The 19,265-nt window shown below is 42.6% G+C and overlaps 1 protein-coding gene across 4 annotated transcripts in view; it reads right to left on the reverse strand.

Annotated features, from left to right (window-relative positions):
* Window positions 1-19,265, reverse strand: part of RNF19A (ring finger protein 19A, RBR E3 ubiquitin protein ligase) — a 56,956-nt gene that overhangs the window by 31,734 nt on the left and 5,957 nt on the right. The window contains exon 3 of one of the 4 annotated variants that reach the window (XM_084510565.1): window positions 12,057-12,279. The exons of the other annotated variants lie outside the window; for them this stretch is intronic. The gene's annotated coding sequence lies outside the window, so the exon portion shown is untranslated. The remainder of the gene's footprint in view (window positions 1-12,056; window positions 12,280-19,265) is intronic. 4 annotated transcript variants of the gene reach the window in all.

Genomic DNA, 19,265 nt, shown 5'->3' on the forward strand with positions numbered 1-19,265 from the left:
GTTTCTTTCCCCTGCTAACCCTGCTGCGATCCCAACAAGGCATCACCCCCGACGAAGGAGGGGAGCGAACGCGCGCAAGGCAGCCCTCGCCCTGGCACTGCTGACGTCAGCTTTCCTTGCCTGCAGATGCTTTGGAAGCAGTTGCAGAGCACAACGGGGACTTCTCCCAACTCAGAGCTGCCTTCCCGACTCGGAAGATGAATGCAGAGCAGCAGGAAGAGGGGGAGGACGGATTTGGTTTTGCAGCTGGAGACGACGGCTCCATCAGGCACGCTCCCCACGCGGCCGGCTACAGGCTTCAGGTGAATTCTCTGCAGCAGCCAGAACCAGGAGGAGAACAAAGCAGTGGCAGCAAGAGCTGAAGAAGCTGACAGAGTGAAGCTTGCTGCCATGTCCCCATCCTCCCAGCGGCTCGGCAGGGAAGCAGCACGAGCCCCCCAGCCGCCTACCTCGCCCCTGCAGCCACGCAGCCTGACCCAGACGGAAGGAGGGCAGACGGCGGGGCATTTGTCTTCTTTCCCATCTTCAAAAACAAAGCAGATGCCTCAAGGAGGAAAAGAGTCATTTGAATTATTCTAAAAGCAGGAAACAGAGCCAAAGCTAACAGTTTGAAGGCACTGCGGATCACTTAAGACTCAGGGATTTCTCAAACAGCCGGCAGAGGCTGACCCCATGACAGTGGCAGAATACCTCACACGGGCTGCTTGGGGAACAGACAGCAATACTAAAAAGTCCTCAGAAATTAACCCCAAAGCATCCTCTATGCACTCAGCATTTTACAGCTTGCAGGGGTTCCCCTGTGCTGCAGCCCCACAGCAGTGACACCTCGCATTCCCACTCTAAAGCTGGGCGCTCGCTCCGAACAAGCACGAAGGCAGGTTCACAAACCTGACAGCGGCTGTGCCAGACCCCCGGAGCTGAGCTGCACGTGGAAGTGCCCTCTGTAAGGATGCTGAGAGCTATCCTAACACATTACTCCCAGCTAGACACGGGTGTTAATAACAAACTTCCACTTCTGTCAGTGCTTCTGGTTCATGTGGCACCACACGTCAGGTAGAAGGACCCTAACAAAAGGCTGCAGGAGCTGAAACAGATTTAAAACAGGAATTTTACAAACCTGCATGCAAACACTCAAGGATAACGCCATTCAGCTTCCACAGCTCCTGCCAACACGCCTTGGTTCTTGGAAAAGGGAAAAAAAAAAAAAAAAAAAGCAGCTCCTGGGAGAGAAACGAGTGTCTAACAAAGAAACCAGACAAACCAGAGAGGATGCGGGCATTCAAATGAAAACCAAAGCTGAAGAGCTTCGAGTTTCGGATTCACAAAGGGCCATGTCTCCTTCCAGATAAACCGTCAACTTTATCAAACATTACCCAGTTATCTGGAGTTCACCTAAAGTTCCAGCTCAGTGGACTGTGATCTGGACAAACCTGTGTTTGCGTTTGCCATCTCCCAGCAAGCCCGGATCAATGCAATGCACTCAGACACAATGCCAGGAGCTCTCAGCAAACTCTGGCAGCTATCACAACAAGAGCCCTTCCCCTCAGCTCTAAGGATTACTGCGCAGGTAGAAAACCTCGCCTCTAATCCCAACTCAGCCCTTTCCAGGGGCTGTTGAAACAAATTCAACAAATGCAGCGTGGGGCTGTGCTGGAGGATGGGAGGGTGGCGAAACAGCCAGCATAAACAACCTACAAAAATTAACTCAAATTTCAAGAATGGAGCATTACCATCAGCTCAGTTCTTCATACAGTGCAGAACTGCTGCCTACAGTGAAGGCAAAGCACATCTGTGCAAGAGATTCATTTTTTCCCAAGTCTACTTGGTACCACAGGACGCAGCTTCCACGGAATAAGTAAGTATCCTCGACGGCTGGTCCGCATGCAGTTGGAAATGTACTTCTCTAACCTTGGTAGGCTGCAATACGCATGTGGTTTCCTTGCAGCAGCTAGCATGAGACAAAAATGAATCATGTGCTCTAACAGCGCCAATACTGAGAGTAACGCGGCCCCGATCGCTGTTGCTGAAAAATGAAAGCTGCCTGTAAAAACTCCAGCTGCACATCTGGTTCCATCGTACAGAGAAAGGAGCAACTTCACCCTGCACTGACTCTGAAATTCTGCAGCTTCACCTGGAAAAAACAGGCAAATAAGATGTTGAAAAAGTTCTAACGCTCTAAAAGCGAGGCGTTTTAATCAGACCGTCTTAACTCAGGCTGTTACAATACACATTTTTATGGTTTAATACCTATTTAGAAGCTCCAGATCTGCTGACTGAAAGCATTCCAATGCCAGAGAGACAAACGATTCCTCCCTCTTTACAACTGCACACAGCTATGGGAGCACTCTGCCGCAAACTTTCCGCCAGTATTCCAGATGAATCCTCCTTGGAAGAGCCGAGCTGCAGTTATCCAGCAGAAGACCACCTCGTAGCTATCACCGCTGCATGACTGAGAGCAGAGCGATGGAATTCAGGCGTGCAGAAAGGCCAAGGCACATTCAAAAGGCTTTTACATCAAAGCCGGTGGAGAATATGAATAATAAACACCAATAAACTGGAATAATGATCTGCCAGCCCAGCTCGGATATCAGGCACGACGCTGTCCGAGAAGGAATTGTTCTGCCTCGCATCACAAGACTTTCATTATTTACTTACACCAGGCAAGCTTTAACTCAAAGCGAAACGTACACAGAGCGAAGCCTTTTTACATAACTGGTCAGGCTGACATTGTTCCGTACGAGGGAGATAAGAGCTACGTTCAGAAAGACAGCACTTTGCTTAAATTTAAATTTTCACCTAACTGGAGTAGTTTGTAGCTGCCCACACTTCCCCCTTAGAGCTCGCAGCCGCTCCGGCTGCATTTGTGGCTTTTCAATGGAACAGAAAAGTGTCTGTGCCCGTAAAAAAAACGGCAAGTTATTAGACTTTAATTAGAGCTTTCACTGCCCGGGTACAATCCCTCTCCTTTCCGTTTCATGCCCGAACGTCCACTCACGTACTCACCGCCGGAACCACAATCCTAGAGAGCTCTGCTGCTGAGACAGGGACGGGAGAGGAGGAGAAGACAGACGGAAGAAATGTGAAATGGGTGGAGTGAAAGATAAGCTAACAGAGAAGTCGTAAGTCTGCACAACCAGCACATTGATGCAATACTGTTTGCTCGCCCATTTCAGCTCACCAGCGATCCTGCAGCACACAAATGACAGGGCGGGGAAGAAACCTGGCAAGTTGCTCTCGGGTCAGCAAGAAGAAAGTGTAGAAGTTTTCAGAAGATGCCTTTTTTTCCATTAGGTACTCTCTCTGCCTGGTCTGAAATAATTGTCTAAGTGACATCTTCTGCTTCCTCCTTAAGTTTGGCTTGATAACGAAGAAGAAAATTAGCATACAAGTTTGGATTGAGTCCATTTTCCAGCAGTGCCAACAGCTTTTCTAATCCATTTACATTTCCTTAAAACATCAAGATTAGACCAGCAAGATGCACCAAGAAGGCAGAGCTGCCATGTCTTCTGCTAGCAACTAGAGCAGCAAAACTTTTCTATTAAATAAGGGAGATTTTTTGGAATAAATTATTTCCCATGAGGTGTTTAACCACATATTAGAGCCCCGTGCAGCCGTGCCATACGGGGCAGCACAGCAAGGCTGCCACAACCACATCACAAAATACGAGAGGATCTTACTGTTCGTCTGCCCTTCCCCAAAAAGCCCTCACTCATATTACCTGCTCCTGGCACATCACCATCAAATACCGTTTGGATGCAGTTTAGTGCTCCAGCAGCCATGTCCCAGATCCTGGGGACAAGGGCACCAAGCGAGGGAGGAGGATCCTAAAGGATCCTAAAGGCTGGGTCCGGCTTCTGACCTGCGGGGAGGATCACGCCCATACTGATCTTTCTGGAGCTGGCCTCATTCCACAGTGCCTATTCTCAGTTCCTTACTAGATGAGGCCCCATACCTTATTTATCCTACATTTTTTGGTTTACAACAACATTATACAACATAATGTTAAATAAATACCATACAAGCCTAAGATTTTTATTTTTTAAACAAGACTAATGGCTTCAAAGCCATTAACAAATCCATCTTTGGAGGACTCCTGTGAAGTCGTCATAGTAATTCTGCAATGGAAAATTATTTCTCCTAATTTACAGGATGGGAAACAGACACTAAGGCCAAGTCTGTCCCCTACAATAAGCTGACACAGGCTGCAAAGTTGTGAGGCTGTTTTGTGTCTTTATAGGCTTGTATAGGCTCAAAGCTTCTGTTAAGCACTGACAGTGCTGGCTACTTCTAAATCAACCCCTTAACATCTGGAGAAGGGCACAAAGGAGAAGAAGCACCCAACAAGTCCCTAATAAGGGCCTTGCCCAACACCACGCACACAACTCTACGAACGAGGCCACCACAGACCTCTCACTCCAGCATTTCCTAACCTAAGCTTACACCGCAGCACTCTCCAAAATATGTAGCTGGTTTCTATCATGATTTAAGCACTAACAATACTTTTTCCTCTGGTTCGGGCATAAATACATTCTTTTATATGAATTTTATGCCGTTCAGTAATGTGCAGACACCACGAGAGAAGACTTAGCTAGCATTAACTAGAATTAGTTTCTCTTTGAGACTTCCATCCCCACATCACATTTGATTAACGTTCACCGATGGGTTTCTAAAGAGGAAAACAAACCTGTAAGAACGCCTTCCCCTCAGACAGACTGAGGAAGTAGGGACCATGGAGAAGAAAACACAAGGAACCATGAGATAAATCCACGCTCCTGCTGCAGCAGACACAGGGTTTAAGGGGTTAGATGTGAAATACACAGAAACGTAGGTGCCACAGCAACCAGTCTTTAAAGCAAATGCTCTGAACAGTTTTCTAAAAAGCTGCCATCATTTGCAAGCTCTCACAGGCACCCAACAGAGATGGAGCAAGGCTTCTGGTTAAGAAAGCGCCAGCCACCTCTGCTCCAGAACAGACACCACAGCTCCATCAGGGCAGCTGCAAGGGATTAGATTCGTAATCACGAAGAAACCTTCCCTCTGTGTTCTCAGAGACAATGATTGGGTGGGGTTTTATGTTCGTTTTCATGTTTTGTGGCTCAACCTGGATATAAGTTTCAGATCATTTATATTTTGAATGAAATTGAATCAAAAGCCTGCCTTTACGGTGTCAAGTATTAAAGGATCTTAATCATAGCAGATGCTGATAGTCCCAAATATTGGGACATATACCCCTATAAAAATGAATTCCTTGTTGCTTACTTCACGCCAGCAGCCTCAATCAATTTGGAAGGCCTACCAAGGCCACTCCGAGCATCACACACGTGTGAGCGTGGCTATCCCCGGGCAGTTTAAATTCTAAAAATAAAGCACGGAGAGAAAAGGAAGCCTCGCTCTTGTTCCACAGATAGGGGGCTGAGGCAGACAGATACCGGGACTTGCCAAGCTCTCACACTGTCTATGGGGCAGGGGAGAACGTGACTTATCTCGCAGCCAGCTGGGGATCACATGAACCATCAGCCTCCTGCATCGGAGCCACCCAGCGCTAAGCATGAAGCCACAGAAACTTCACGATGTGCACTCAGCTGCCTGTAACTCTGGGCGTGTAGCACAGCGGTCTGGCCTCTCATCACCATGGCTATCTTCAACAACATTTATAAATCCCGTTGCCCTTTGGAGCAGAAATAAGGCATGTTTTTTTCCTTCCTCATACTTAGCCACACTGCCTCTCTCAACTATCCACAGTAGAAAGATTGTTTCTCCTTTTTTTTAATCAACTGCTAATTTTGCAGTATAACCTCTTCCATGTGATTGACATCACTGAAGAAAGAGCCCTGAAGTTTTTCTCTGCCCAGCAGATGATGTGGTCCATGCTGGTGGCCTGGAGGCATTTTGTGCCATTCAGGAGCACGCCTTCCCCATCCTTCAGGGATCCACACATCTAGAAAGGCAAATACTTGATGAAAAAGGGCAAAGCACTTAATGAAATTTCCGCTAACATCATCATACAGTGTAACAGAAAAAGGTGGATACTTCTAGATGAAATTACCTATAGCTAAGAACCTAATAAAACCTTACCAACACATAGAAATGCTCAACTGGAAGAAGAATTCACAAGCTTGAAGGCCTTCCTTTTGCTTCCCCAAAGAGAAGCATTCTTCAACCCAGAAATAAGAACATGTACAAGAAGACCACGCCTGCTATGCTATCAAACTAATTCTGAAATACAAGTTTGAAAAGGATTTAAATACTAGACGACTGTAATCCCAAATTTAATTTAAAAGGCCATTTAAACAATTACTTTATTTGATTACGTTTTCTAAAAGAAGCTGCAAACTTCCATCTGCCTCCTAATTCATAAATTCGTGAATTACAGGATGAGCTACAACATCATGAGAAATACCCTGCTGGAAGCGTTTATCTTTTCCAGGCATTTGCTTGAGAGAAATGGGATTTAGCTCTTGTGGAAGACATACTCTTTGGCTACCCCTTTAACATAAAAATTGCATTTAACAGAATCCATCTTTTATTCAAGCATTATTAATCTGATGAAAATGTGCCAACACCTTACAATTTTAATACATTTCAGGGTATCAGTAACCATGACAAAAGGTACACTGTTGGTTGAACATCCACCTGCATTCCTGCCCTCAGACTTGCCAGGGACACAAGCAGTTACCCTGAGCTCACATGGACAGGATCCTGCCTCCAGCGCACACAGGAAGGGCTCCACGGTGGAGATGAAAGGTGCAAGAAGTTTCCCACCGGGCCCATGTCCTAAATGTGAACTCTCATCAGGCTACTTTCAAATCCAAAACTCAGGCTTATCTCCCTGCCAGTAGGTTCTAGCATTTTCCATCATTACCTTGGTATATTGTTATCCGTTTAAATATCAAATCTCTCTCTTTGCTGCGAATCCTCAGCAAGTTCTATGGTAACGAGCTCAACAGTCTCATGAAACCTGGCTTAAAAAGAGATCACTCCTTTAAAACCAGGCCTTAATTTGCGTCTGATTTTACCGAGCATCTCCTTGCTCTCGTGTGAGAGAAGAGGAGGAGTTACAGACTCACAGAATCACAGAATTTCTAGGTTGGAAGAGACCTCAAGATCATCGAGTCCAACCTCTGACCTAACGCTAACAGTCCCCACTAAACCATATCCCTAAGCTCTACATCTAAACGTCTTTTGAAGACTTCCAGGGATGGTGACTCCACCACTTCCCTGGGCAGCCTGTTCCAGTGCCTAACAACCCTTTCAGTGAAGAAGTTCTTCCTAACATCTAACCTAAAACTCCCCTGGCTCAACTTAAACCCACTCCCCCTCGTCCTGTCACCAGGCACATGGGAGAACAGGCCAACCCCCACCTCGCTACAGCCTCCCTTGAGGTACCCATAGAGAGCGATAAGGTCGCCCCTGAGCCTCCTCTTCTCCAGGCTGAACAAGCCCAGCTCCCTCAGCCGCTCCTCGTAGGACTTGTTCTCCAGGCCCCTCACCAGCTTGGTCGCCCTTCTCTGGACTTGATCGAGCACCTCCATGTCCTTCTCGTAGTGAGGGGTCCAAAACTGAACACAGTACTCGAGGTGCGGCCTCACCAGAGCCGAGTACAGGGGGACGATCACCTCCCTAGCCCTGCTGGTCACACTGTTCCTGATACAAGCCAGGATGCCGTTGGCCTTCTTGGCCACCTGAGCACACTGCTGGCTCATATTCAGCCGACTAGCCACCATCACTCCCAGGTCCTTCTCTGCCTGGCAGCTCTCCAACCATTCCTCTCCCAGCCTGTAGCTCTGCTTGGGGTTATTGCGCCCCAGGTGCAGGACCCGGCACTTGGCCTTGTTGAACTTCATGCAGTTGACCTCAGCCCATCTGTGCAGCCTATCCAGATCCTCCTGCAGAGCTTTCCTACCCTCAAGCAGATCGACACACGCACCTAACTTGGTGTCATCTGCGAACTTACTGAGGGTGCACTCGATGCCCTCGTCCAGATCATCGATGAAGATATTAAAGAGGACCGGCCCCAGCACCGAGCCCTGGGGGACGCCACTAGTGACTGGCCTCCAACTGGACTTGGCTCCATTCACCACGACTCTTTGGGCCCTACCCTAACTTTGAGTTCTACCCTACCTTCATCTTTCCCCTGCCTGAGCAGGGTCACCACCTCCATTGCATCCAGATCCTTGGCGCAGCCGGGGAAGGAAACGCACGAGCAGGGAGTGAGGAAGACCTGCACCAACCTTTGCACCAGTTACAGCTAGGCACAGCCACTTGTGATAGAGTAAGTTACACATTTTCTCGATTTACAAACAAACAGTTGAAGGATACTTGTTTCTGCTTTTGTCAGTACATTAGCAGAAAAACAGGAAATGAATCAGACTGAAATAATAAACCTTGAGAAGAAATGCCATGAAATTTTTCGGTCTTGCATCTTTTTTTTTTTTTTCTCTTTAAAGTGACAGCAGCATATTGATCTGTACCACATCATGATTTCAATAGATAATATCAAACCTATACAGAGTTCAGTTAAAGAAAATAAATTAGGGTCGTTTCCTTTGCTATGGTGTATGACAGGTATTTTCCACAGTTTCAGGTGCTTTGCATTTTCAGGTGGACAGTGGATAAATGGAATTCAAGTGATCCACATCTAAGTGCACTGACTGATAAAACATTAGCCAAGATAAGAAAAAATGGTGTGCTGCCAAATAAACATCAGTGCCAAAGTACAGCGAACCCTCGGTTTCTTTCCAGCTTAGCCACACAGTAGGCTGATTTCTGGCTTCATTTGGAACAACTCTAGGCCTCTGTTTTATAGATACGCCATTGATACTGCATTTACACTCCACTAAAACTTCCTCCATTATTAAATATGCAGTCAGCTTTCCCTCGGTTAGAATCTCACCATTGTGCAACAGATTAAAACATTAAGAACCAGCTATTTAGGGAGTTACTGCTCTTAAAGCCTTCATATTCGTTTAATGTATTGGATTTAAATGAATTATTGCAACAAAAAGATGTTCGAGGTGTTCTTCCCCGCATCACGAGAGTAAACTTGATTAATCTGATGATACAGCAGTATCTAGGATCAAATCTAGTTATCAAACTGTTTTATTTAGTCAAAGAACATTTTACTTACTGCTACAAACGCTGTAAAGACAGCACCATCAAGGGATGCAAGCAGATTTTGATCCTCCCAAGGCAAACTGTTCTGTTTAAACTATAAAGCCACATCTGTACAGTGCAAAACAGAATTAAGACAAGTGTTGCAAAAGCAGAAGAAGTAGGAGATAATTTTGCCTGGAGAACTATTTATTACTGGCAATGCACCTGAAGGAAACCAACAGCTGAACTCTCAGGCATCAGCTGCCTTCTCAGGAGCTTCAATTAAAAAGGGGGCAGACTGCGTAATTGACGAGATAAATATTACTCCTTCTGTAATTAGAGTAATAATTGGAATATTAATTCTAATATTACTGTCTTCTGTAATTAGTTCCAAGGAAAACATGGCTTTTCACTTTTGCACAGGCAAAATGAGAAGTTTTTACTCTTGTTCCTTCCATGATTTCAATGTATGCAAGATTTCTTCTGGCAATTTTTTTTCTCACCGCCCTAAGCCTAAAAGGAAGCCAGCAGCTCCCAAACATCTTCTGGATGCTCTCTCTTACACGTGCAAGCCCCATTCCTATGGTTGCTTTTATTCCATGCTGTAATGACTATCCCCAGTAACTTCATTTCACAATTTATTTTTCTTAGGTAACGCCTGTATCTAATCCAGCTGCTCATTTCTGTTTCCAAACCACTAACCTGAATAGAGCAGCTTTGAAAATGACTAAACAAAATATTCAGGAATTAACGTAAGTGCCTTCAATGAACTTTAAGTGATAAATTACAATGACAACAACTGCGACAAAAGTTAACTTCAAGTTCTGAAATCACTTTTCCATGCAAGTGCAAAATCCTTTCAGCCTTGAGGGCCGTTTCTTCCCATTTCCCCATCTCTTGAACAAGAGCAGCAAAAATCAAGGAGATAACAAAAAAAAAAAAAAAAAAACAAACAGAGATGTTAAATGTTTTCTTAAAATGTCCTTCCACAAAATAAAAAAAATAAAATAAAATGATAGTCAAAAGCCAGACATTTTGACAGCTAACTGCATATACAGAGGAAGAACAGAGCCAGGCGAGAAGCCCAGCTAGATACCAGAGCAATCACTTGAATTTCAACTTCGGACTAAAGTACTTTTCTCCCCCAGTAATCATAACTAGTTGTCAAGGAAAAAAATGAACAAAATTGTCCTGACCAGGTATGGCTTTTGTCTTATTTATAAGACTTACAGCAATCTGACATTGTATTTTTTTCCTTCTTTTGTTGAAGCATTATTAAGCCTGTGGTAATATCCCCTCGGAGCACACTGGATACGTTTCAGTTGAAATTAATACTTCTTTTAGCAATTTAATCTCAGGCTGCAAGGTCTTTGCTGGCCACGTGCAGGGCTCAGAGATGAACCAAGCCCAATGCAGAACTTCTCTCTGCATGAGTGGATGGAGCAGATTCCTTTGGGTTTGTTTTAAAGGTGGAGGGGGAAATTGTCTTCTTGTCAAGCACCAGAGATTGGCTACACGAAGGAGCTGGGATACAGCAGAAGTATCCTGGTAGTCTGATTATTATTAATTATGAAGATTTACATGGCCAGCACACATTGCCCAGGTAAGCACAGGCATACCAGTCACCACACTTGGCTCAGAGGTGAATTCCCTTTGTTTTCCTTTACACCATGGGGTGAAGCAACTCCCTGCTATTTCCATATTCCCCTCTGATTACACATAACATGTAGAATAGCCCAAACTTTTTTTAAAAATCCAAGTAATTGAATTAAAGAAAAATATTTTAATAGCATCCCAATTGTTCAAAAGAATTGCTTTTAGCCTAAATCTGTTTTTTCCTCATTATTTTAAATGCCTCAGAAACATCTCAGTTAGCTATAAAGTACAGTTTGTTATCATAACTGGCAAGAAGTAAAGTTTTTATAAACCGATGCTTTGGTGCCAGATGCTCCAACAATTTAAAGTGTGGGCCTTTTCTGAAGAGGAGTATTTGCACACACAAATGTTTCTGTGAGGAATGCAAGCTCGCTCAGATCTAGCACAAGGTTGTTAACAACGTTCAACTAAATATATAACCTTGCAGTTACAGCTTTATGCCATATAAAGACATATTATTTCAGTTTTGTAACAGATTTTTTTTTTCTTTAAAAAAAATCCTGCCCCAAATACCAGATTTATAATACAGGATGCAAAGCAATCCTTTACTATGATGCAAGCACACTAACCTATTTGTAAACAAGCTCATGAAGAAAAGCTTCCTTCAGAAAAAGGCATTAAAGTGCCTTTATTGAAGTTGTGCTGTGTCCTCATTAAAGCAAGAGGAAGCCAGATCATCTACAGAGCTAGAGAGAGCATTTTGTACGTGAAACATAGCCCTTCTATTCATATGTAATTCATACCAGGTCTGGCTTGCCAAGAAGAATAAAATATATTGCTAATCATGAACTTGGAAAACATTTCTCTGAAGCGAACAAAAAACCGCTCTGAAGCACTGCTGAACTGGTAGAAATCTTAGAAATTGTGTTCTTTCCAGCAGGTTGGTGTAAGTGTTATATCGCATTAGAAGAGCACGCTCTTACAAATCTGGTAACAGACCAAAGCCAAAAAAATAAATAAATAAAACCCAAGCTTTTAAAAATGTTAAACATACACTTATAAACACCGCAAAAATATACATACTCCAGGTGAGAAGTAGTCCTTACAGGCTGGATTTGCTAAAGAAATGAACTAATGAAATCCTAAAACAGATTGAGGAGCATTGAGTATTTTAGCAATACGAGTAATGGAAACAAATGGGTGTCCAATACTTAAACTTTTGATCTGTGTGTATACAGAAGCTTATTTGAAGATTTGCTATCTGCACACATCCTAATTAAGCAGCCTCCACCAGTAAAATCTGTTATGTTTTAATTATATTCCTTAAATAACATCCTGGTCAAGAAGAGCACGAGAACAGATGTTACCTGGTCTATTTTTGGGACACTCCAGGTAAGCAGTCATTGAAGAAGAAAAGACGCTGTCCTACAGCATTACTGCAGAAATATTTAGCTGTAGACTCTTCCCAACAAGAGCCCATCTTCAAAGAGAACTTATCTTTTTACATCACCATAATAAAGATATGCAGCAGATGAGAATAAATCCAATCTTTTCCAGCACTCATTTAGACATCCCACACTACTTCTTTTCCTGCAAAAGACCCAAGATGAAAATCCCTGTAGACATGGGTAGAAAAAAAATACCAAGGTAAGGTATGTTTGGTTTTTATTCATTTAAGAAAGGAAAGTGAAGTTATTTCGCTTTTGAAGGAAGTTCTTTGAAGTCGGGAGCTTCACTGTTTATTTGAAACCATTTATTTCCTCCTGCAGTTCCAAAGAAAATAGTTACGCAAATACATTAGAGGAAGCAGGTGTATAATCTCATTTAAAAGCTATTTAAATCTGTTACAAAGGAACCTTATTTCAGCACAGGAGATCTTTCAAACATTTCCTTAAGTTACTTGCTAGGATGTAGAATTGAATACTTGCCTTACTACTTTACAAAAGGAAAGCAGCCATAGAGTATTCCACAGAACTAGCAAGCCCTGCTCTGTGACCCAGAACGGGAACTACAATGGCCAAATTGCCAGGAAAACGCCAGCGTCACCTCAGGTTGCGGATATACGAAGACAATTCTGAATATCACAATTCAATGGTAAAGTACCTAGAGACACGACAGTTAAAAAATCAATCAAACTTTACGCAAGGCTGCAGTAATTCAACAGAACTCTGGCTGATACTACGCCATTTGTTTTCATTGTTCCCTCAGTTTTGGTTCAGATTTAATTGTTTTCTTCTAAGTCAGTTACTTCAGGTTACAGTAATATCTGGAGTTATTAAAGACTAATTAAGAGCTGTGTAACTTTAAGAAAGGTATTTCTGCAGCAGGAAAAAAATACTTGAACAAAAAACTCTACTAACGTGCAGAGTTCAGCAGCTTGCAGATTTTTATATTTTAACAGGATTTCCTCCAAAAATTAAGTTTCTTTTAATAGAAGTTCCTCCAACAACTCAGTGTGTACAGACACAGGGCTGACAAGTGCTACAGGACTAGAGATGGGAAGTTTCTTCCATGCACTTTAATATATTGTGTCCTAAAGGGATCCACCTCTTCCTAGGTCCCTAGAAAGATGCTCTGGCATAGAGAGGCTGTAACCTCAGAAAGCTTCACCATATCATTCGTGACTCCTACAGACGAAGCCCCTACTGAAGTAGCTTAAAAACTGAATTAGGACAGGTAGTTGTCCACTCTGTCTCTGCTGTGCGTTAACCCAGCCCACAGCAGATACCCAGAACACTAAAGACACCTCGCCCCCTTCAGAGCAAAGCTCAATGTTCTGTATAAACTGCCTAAAAGACAGCTTTAAACTAAATTCCCAGATCTGAGCCAAAGCAGGGGTATGCATTTCATCATATTGATGGCCATAAGTAAGTAAATTCCAAGAGGAGGACAGCAATAAATAGGAGGTGGCAACAGGTTTAACATTTTAAACCACTGAGGCTGTTTGCTAAATTAATAGCGTCCTTATGACCAGCACCTAAGCTTCTAAATTATCAAGCTATGCTATTTTTTGGGATTAACTCCCCCTAATCAACAGTTTCTTAGACCTTACGTGGCAGGCCAGACGCGAGCAGCACATAAAAAAAGAGTAGAGCAGTCCTACATACACAGCAGCAGGCTTAAAGCAAGGATGGATATAGCACCTCCTGGTTAAACAGCAGATGTTCTGGGGGAGGAGAATGTAAGCAGACAGTCAGATTAAGGCAAAATGGAAAAATATAACTATGCTATTGAAAACACAAACCAAAGTAATACGCAGTTGAACGCATTGTGCCTCGCCTCGTTTTTACGGTTTAGTATGTCATTTATCTCAAAAAATGATGATTTCTTGTTAAAATAAAGGGCAGTTAGTCTATTATGACATCTGCCTGACATCTCCCATTGTTACATCCCATTTCCAAATCTGCTTGGAGTCTTCTCAAGCAAAATGGGCTGAAAAGTTACACACCAAGATCTTCAGTGGTTGTTTAACCAAGCTGCTTATGCCAACTCAAAAAATCCAAGACTGATGAAGAAAGTCATCCTAGGAATGAAAATAAATCCAAAACTTGAAGTATTTCCTCTGGAAAGGTTTAGCACCAGCTTGCTTTGAGACTGGGACGTGAATTCTGACCTGCGTATCTAGGACATACATTTTATCAGCCCTGTAGCAATGTCAATATTGTCATTCTTACAAGTTTTTGGGAACCAGAGAGGAATGCAGAATTTCCAACAAACAGCGTGTGTTTTGGCTGCAAAAAGATCTGTCCTGAACTTGATCCAGGCTTGAACCAGGCAGGATCTTCCTTTCATTTCCAGGTGCCCAATATATAAGCCAAAGTATCCCAAAATAAAGCTAAGAGGTTGCCTTACCCTTTCCAAGATCACACTACAAAGTAATGGCACTGCAAGACCCTATAACCGAATTTGGAGGGGACAGGATTAAATTTGTGAAAAAGGGAAGAAAAAGAGTAGATGAAAGCAAGAGTGGATGTAGTCCAAGCTTCCCTCGTCAGTCCTGAGGACTGAGAACCTGATTTAAGATTAGCCTTGCTTCGAGCAGGGGCTGGACTGGATGCGCTCCAAAGCTCCCTCTCAACCCAAATCAAGCTTGGACTTGGACACAGGGCTTGGGTGACGGAATATAAATGTCATCAGAGCCTGCTGCAGAAAAATAAAAGAAAAATGGGAATCACAGAGTGAGGAGTTGTTCAGAGGAGTAATCTGGGAACTTGTAGCACAAGTAATTGAGACAATGCATCTCCTGAAAAAAAACAGCGAGGCAGGGGAACTGACTGATCACAAACACTAGAGGAAAATGAGCTAACAAGGACAGGGCCCTGATAACAGAGACCCTACAAAGAGCAGCAGAACTGGGAGAGCTGACAGGGAGCGCTGCCAACCAGCAGGAAAGAAAGACATCAAATTAGGTATTGAAAGGGTATGAATTTAAATTGGCTAAGAATCGTCTTAACAAAGATCATAACTGACTAAGTAAGAATAGGATTTGGATACAACACTTAAGCAGGTAGAAAGCAAAAGGTACACTGCTGGTGACAAGAAAAAAAAGCAGCAGCAGAGGAGGCTTGTGCTGTCAAAGCATGCCTTCCTCCACAGCTTGTCCTCCAGAGCCTGAAGAGATCCATAAAACCCTCGGCATAAGCACATGGATCATACTGTCTCGGGCTGATCCCTGTAAAGCATGACAGAGTATTATTAGACACCACAAGCTCAAATAGCAGAGGTTTGCCTAGCGAGTAGGTTCCAAACCTGCTGGTAGGATTGCAATTATTATTTTTAACAGCTGGGAAACAGCACACAAACTGCACGAGAAATAATAGCAGGGATTAAATCCGCTTGCTCGGTGCAGTTTGGAAATGAATTATGAGGGCTTAAACGCGTGGCTTTTACCTCTTTCGTCCCTGTAGAAGAATCTTTGCCAGATTCATTATTGCCAGGTCACTATTCCATATTTTGTTTGTCCTTACTGACTGATCATGCCTCTTATCTTACAAAAAAGAGAAGAATACTGAATATAATGCTGCACTGCAAAAAGGAACTGATTTCCTGTTAGGGCACTGCAGCCCACCAATATGTTAATATTGCTGAAATAGTAAAATACCATATTCACCCCTCTGAAGCAGCATGGGTTTCCCTGTTAACAGATATGATATTAAAGCAGATGATTAAGGGTGGAACTGGGTGCCTGATCTGAGATATCCTAGAACGCAATTCCTTTCAGACTGTTAAACATCAAATTCTGTGTCCAAAGATCTCTGCAGTATCGAGGGGGCACACATGCAAAAAAAATCCACAAGAAATACCACTAAACATTGACCTATGAGAAAACAGATCACATCAACTGTAAAGTAGGGAAAGGATGGGATATAATATGCACAGCCAGTATTCACATGCCTTAACCGGGGAAGATGAAAATAATTTCAATCTTCTGGTTTATTCGCGTTACATCTCCCAACTCAAGGAAAACAACTGCCCAGGAGATGAGGTTTACTGCTTGCCCAACCTAGACTGACTATCCAGCAGACAGAAAGTGTCTCTGGGGGGAAAAGAGAAACCAAAAAGCCACAGCATAACTGAGAACTACAATTTAATACGGGTAGGCACAGAAGTTGATCAAGCTATGGCTGCTTCTTCAACCTTAGTTCTGGTATTTCTCAACTTTGGAGAATTCGCCCTGAAACCTTAACATGGCAAACTACATGCAATGGGCAGAACTGATTTCACTTTGCTGACATGTGCAATCCTTTACCATTACTAAAAGAGGGCAAAGAGGAGCAATCAAATCACTGCAGAAGCCGTACCCACCTGTTTCTAGTATTTCTAGTGCACTCATAATCATGGTTTCTGAGCAATGAAGTTAAACTACCTCATCCTGAAGGCACTCTCCCTGTCTTCATCACCCCAAAAATACTGGGTTTTTGCATTCTACACACTATTAAAAGCTGAGCCATCCTGCACCCACTAAATACACTATTTTGCAGAACACCCATTGAAGAACTTAAAACTACATTAGGAATATACATTTAGACAATACTTAAGGTTTTATTTCATCACCAAATATTCCAAAACCACTCACATACTGGTTACTACCTTGTCTGCAGTAATACTGTAGAACCAAGGCACACACTTCTGCAAGTTCAACTTTAAAGGTGCGTAGTTCTAAATTCAAAGGAGCTATTTATTTTATTTATTTATTTTTTACAGAGTGCTTGGAACCTATGTCACTTAAAAAAAAAAAAAAAAAGAGATAAAAGCATCAATCTACTTTCCATAAACTGTTGCATTTTTGTTCGCTATATTGCCAACTGGAAGCTCCCTCCTTTTCAAGTTCTGATTTGTCCCTCTTGTGAATGATTTCTAGCACAATAAAGCCAGTCATTCTCTGCCTGCTCCTACTGCAGTGCGTTTTCCTGGAGTTCAGAACAGCAATCATATCAAAATACATGTTCCCTGTTATTTACTTTCAACCACCAGAGGTGAACAAAAGCACATTTACATTAGGTTAAAGAGGATCTGCTCCACAAACACAGCATATTGTGGCTTCGTATTAATTGTGCACGTATCATTTTCAGTATTATGGCTTTGAAAAGACACAGTGCAAATATTCCCAGTTTGATAATTTCCAAGTCGCAGTTTCAATCTGAATTATTTATTACCCTTAAAAAAAAGAAAGGTAATATTGAGATAATATTGATACCTTTGAGATAACAAAAAGGATATGGATTAATTACACTGCCCTAAAAAAATAGATCACGCCTTAGAAACAAAACAGAGGGAAAAGCTACAACGAAAAGAAAACTGTGTCACTGCTCATGCTTCACCCAAACAACACTTCTTAGTCTAGATCTAGCCACAAGATTATGTTGATTAGGGCAGAGTGTAGGAGGTGGGAAGAAACCATTTTCACTGCTTACTGTTTGAGAGTCGCAATACTGCTGGGCAGGACTTCACCGGGTGCTTTTATTTCTTAAACTGTGCCCCCAGTAAGCAACACCTCCTCGTGAAGCTTCAATTCAACAGCAAGAGATAAGGTTATGATGTGCCAGATAAACTTAGCTACTAACTACATTAACACTGAAAACAGGGGAGCTTGTTCTTCCTTTTCCAAACATGCAGGCAGCATGTAATCCCAATCATCTGAATTCTTGCAAGGCAGGATCCTTCTCTTTGTTTATCCTTGTTCTCTTTTCTTTAGTTAGTTAATCCATTGCCTAATTTATCATGGAATCATCTTTAATTGTTAATAATGGAAAGACTCGGGACTCCTCTGCTGGGCTTACACAGCTCTCTTCTATTCTTACCCTAGCTGAATTTCTGCCTGGTGTCAGGTCACAGAAGGCAAAGCCTACTTTTCTGCAACTACCCACCACAGACAAAGTCCAAACAAAAGTGTACGGCCACTTAAAGGGGAAAAAAACACAGCAAACAGGAACGGGAAGAATGAAAGGGGAAAAGTAATTATTCAGGTAGAAACTGAAGGAGGAAAATACTTTTGATTACTAGACACAAAAACAAACTCCAAATGGAGGTGGTTTAAAACTATGGTGTTGCAAAATTAAGAGAACAGAGTAAGCATGATATCTTTGCAGATTTTTTTCTCTATGCTGTCCCACACAGACCACAGAATCTTACATAGCAGGAAAGCAATAGTCTGGCTTCACAGGCTACAAGCACTGAAGATCCCCTTGCTTAAAAAGGACCTCGAAGTTTGATACCTCCATCTCTGACCCTGAGTAAAAGGGCTCCTGGTCTCCCGAGATGTATTTTTAGCAGCATCATAGAAAAGCAAAGCTTGACACCTTTCTTTGAAGATACAGAATGAAATCAAACCAAACTATTAGATACAGCTTTACAGGTAAAATGAAACTGAAAAGGAAACTGCTTTTCTTGTGAAACTGCAGCAAGGTCTTCAATTCAGCAAAAAGAGTTTAAGTTTAAGACTTTAATCTGTTTATTTTTTTGACTTAAAATAGAAGAATGTAAAGTAAGAACACCATAAGGATGTACAACAAATCTTTGTGAGAAAAATTGTTTTTCTAGTAACACAGCCTAAGAAGAAGCCCTTAACCTTGACTACGCTTCATTTGGAAGACATTTCTTTGCATAAATCACCTTATTAGATTGCCCGCCATGGAAACTTGAAAGGTAGGCCCAAATTAAGATACTTCCCAACCGCTGCCCAGATGGAAAAGTTTCTCAGTAGGCTTCACTCCAACTCCCTTGCTAGTTGGGTGGTCTCACTACAGCCATTACTTATTCCCATCTGATTGTTCTTCCACTATTCAGTGTTTGAGGGACAGCTGGAAGCTCACAACATAAAGGATTTTGATGTGTAGGAGAAAACACAAGAAGTATGCTGCAGCCACCACCCTCTGTCAGCATCTTCACTTCATACACAGCCCCCTTACAGATTTTCACTTAATACTTCAACAAAACATTTACTGTCAAGGTACAATTAAATCTCAAGATGAGAAAAAGCTGCAGCACGGAATCTGGACTGAGCATATGGCGCCAATTTCCAGGTCATGAGAAGCCCAAAGCAATGGCATAAAAGCAGTCATCAGCTATCTAACCCA

Source organism: Aythya ferina (assembly GCF_964211825.1).
Source record: "Aythya ferina genome assembly, chromosome: 2".
NCBI classification, from domain to species: Eukaryota; Metazoa; Chordata; class Aves; order Anseriformes; family Anatidae; genus Aythya; species Aythya ferina.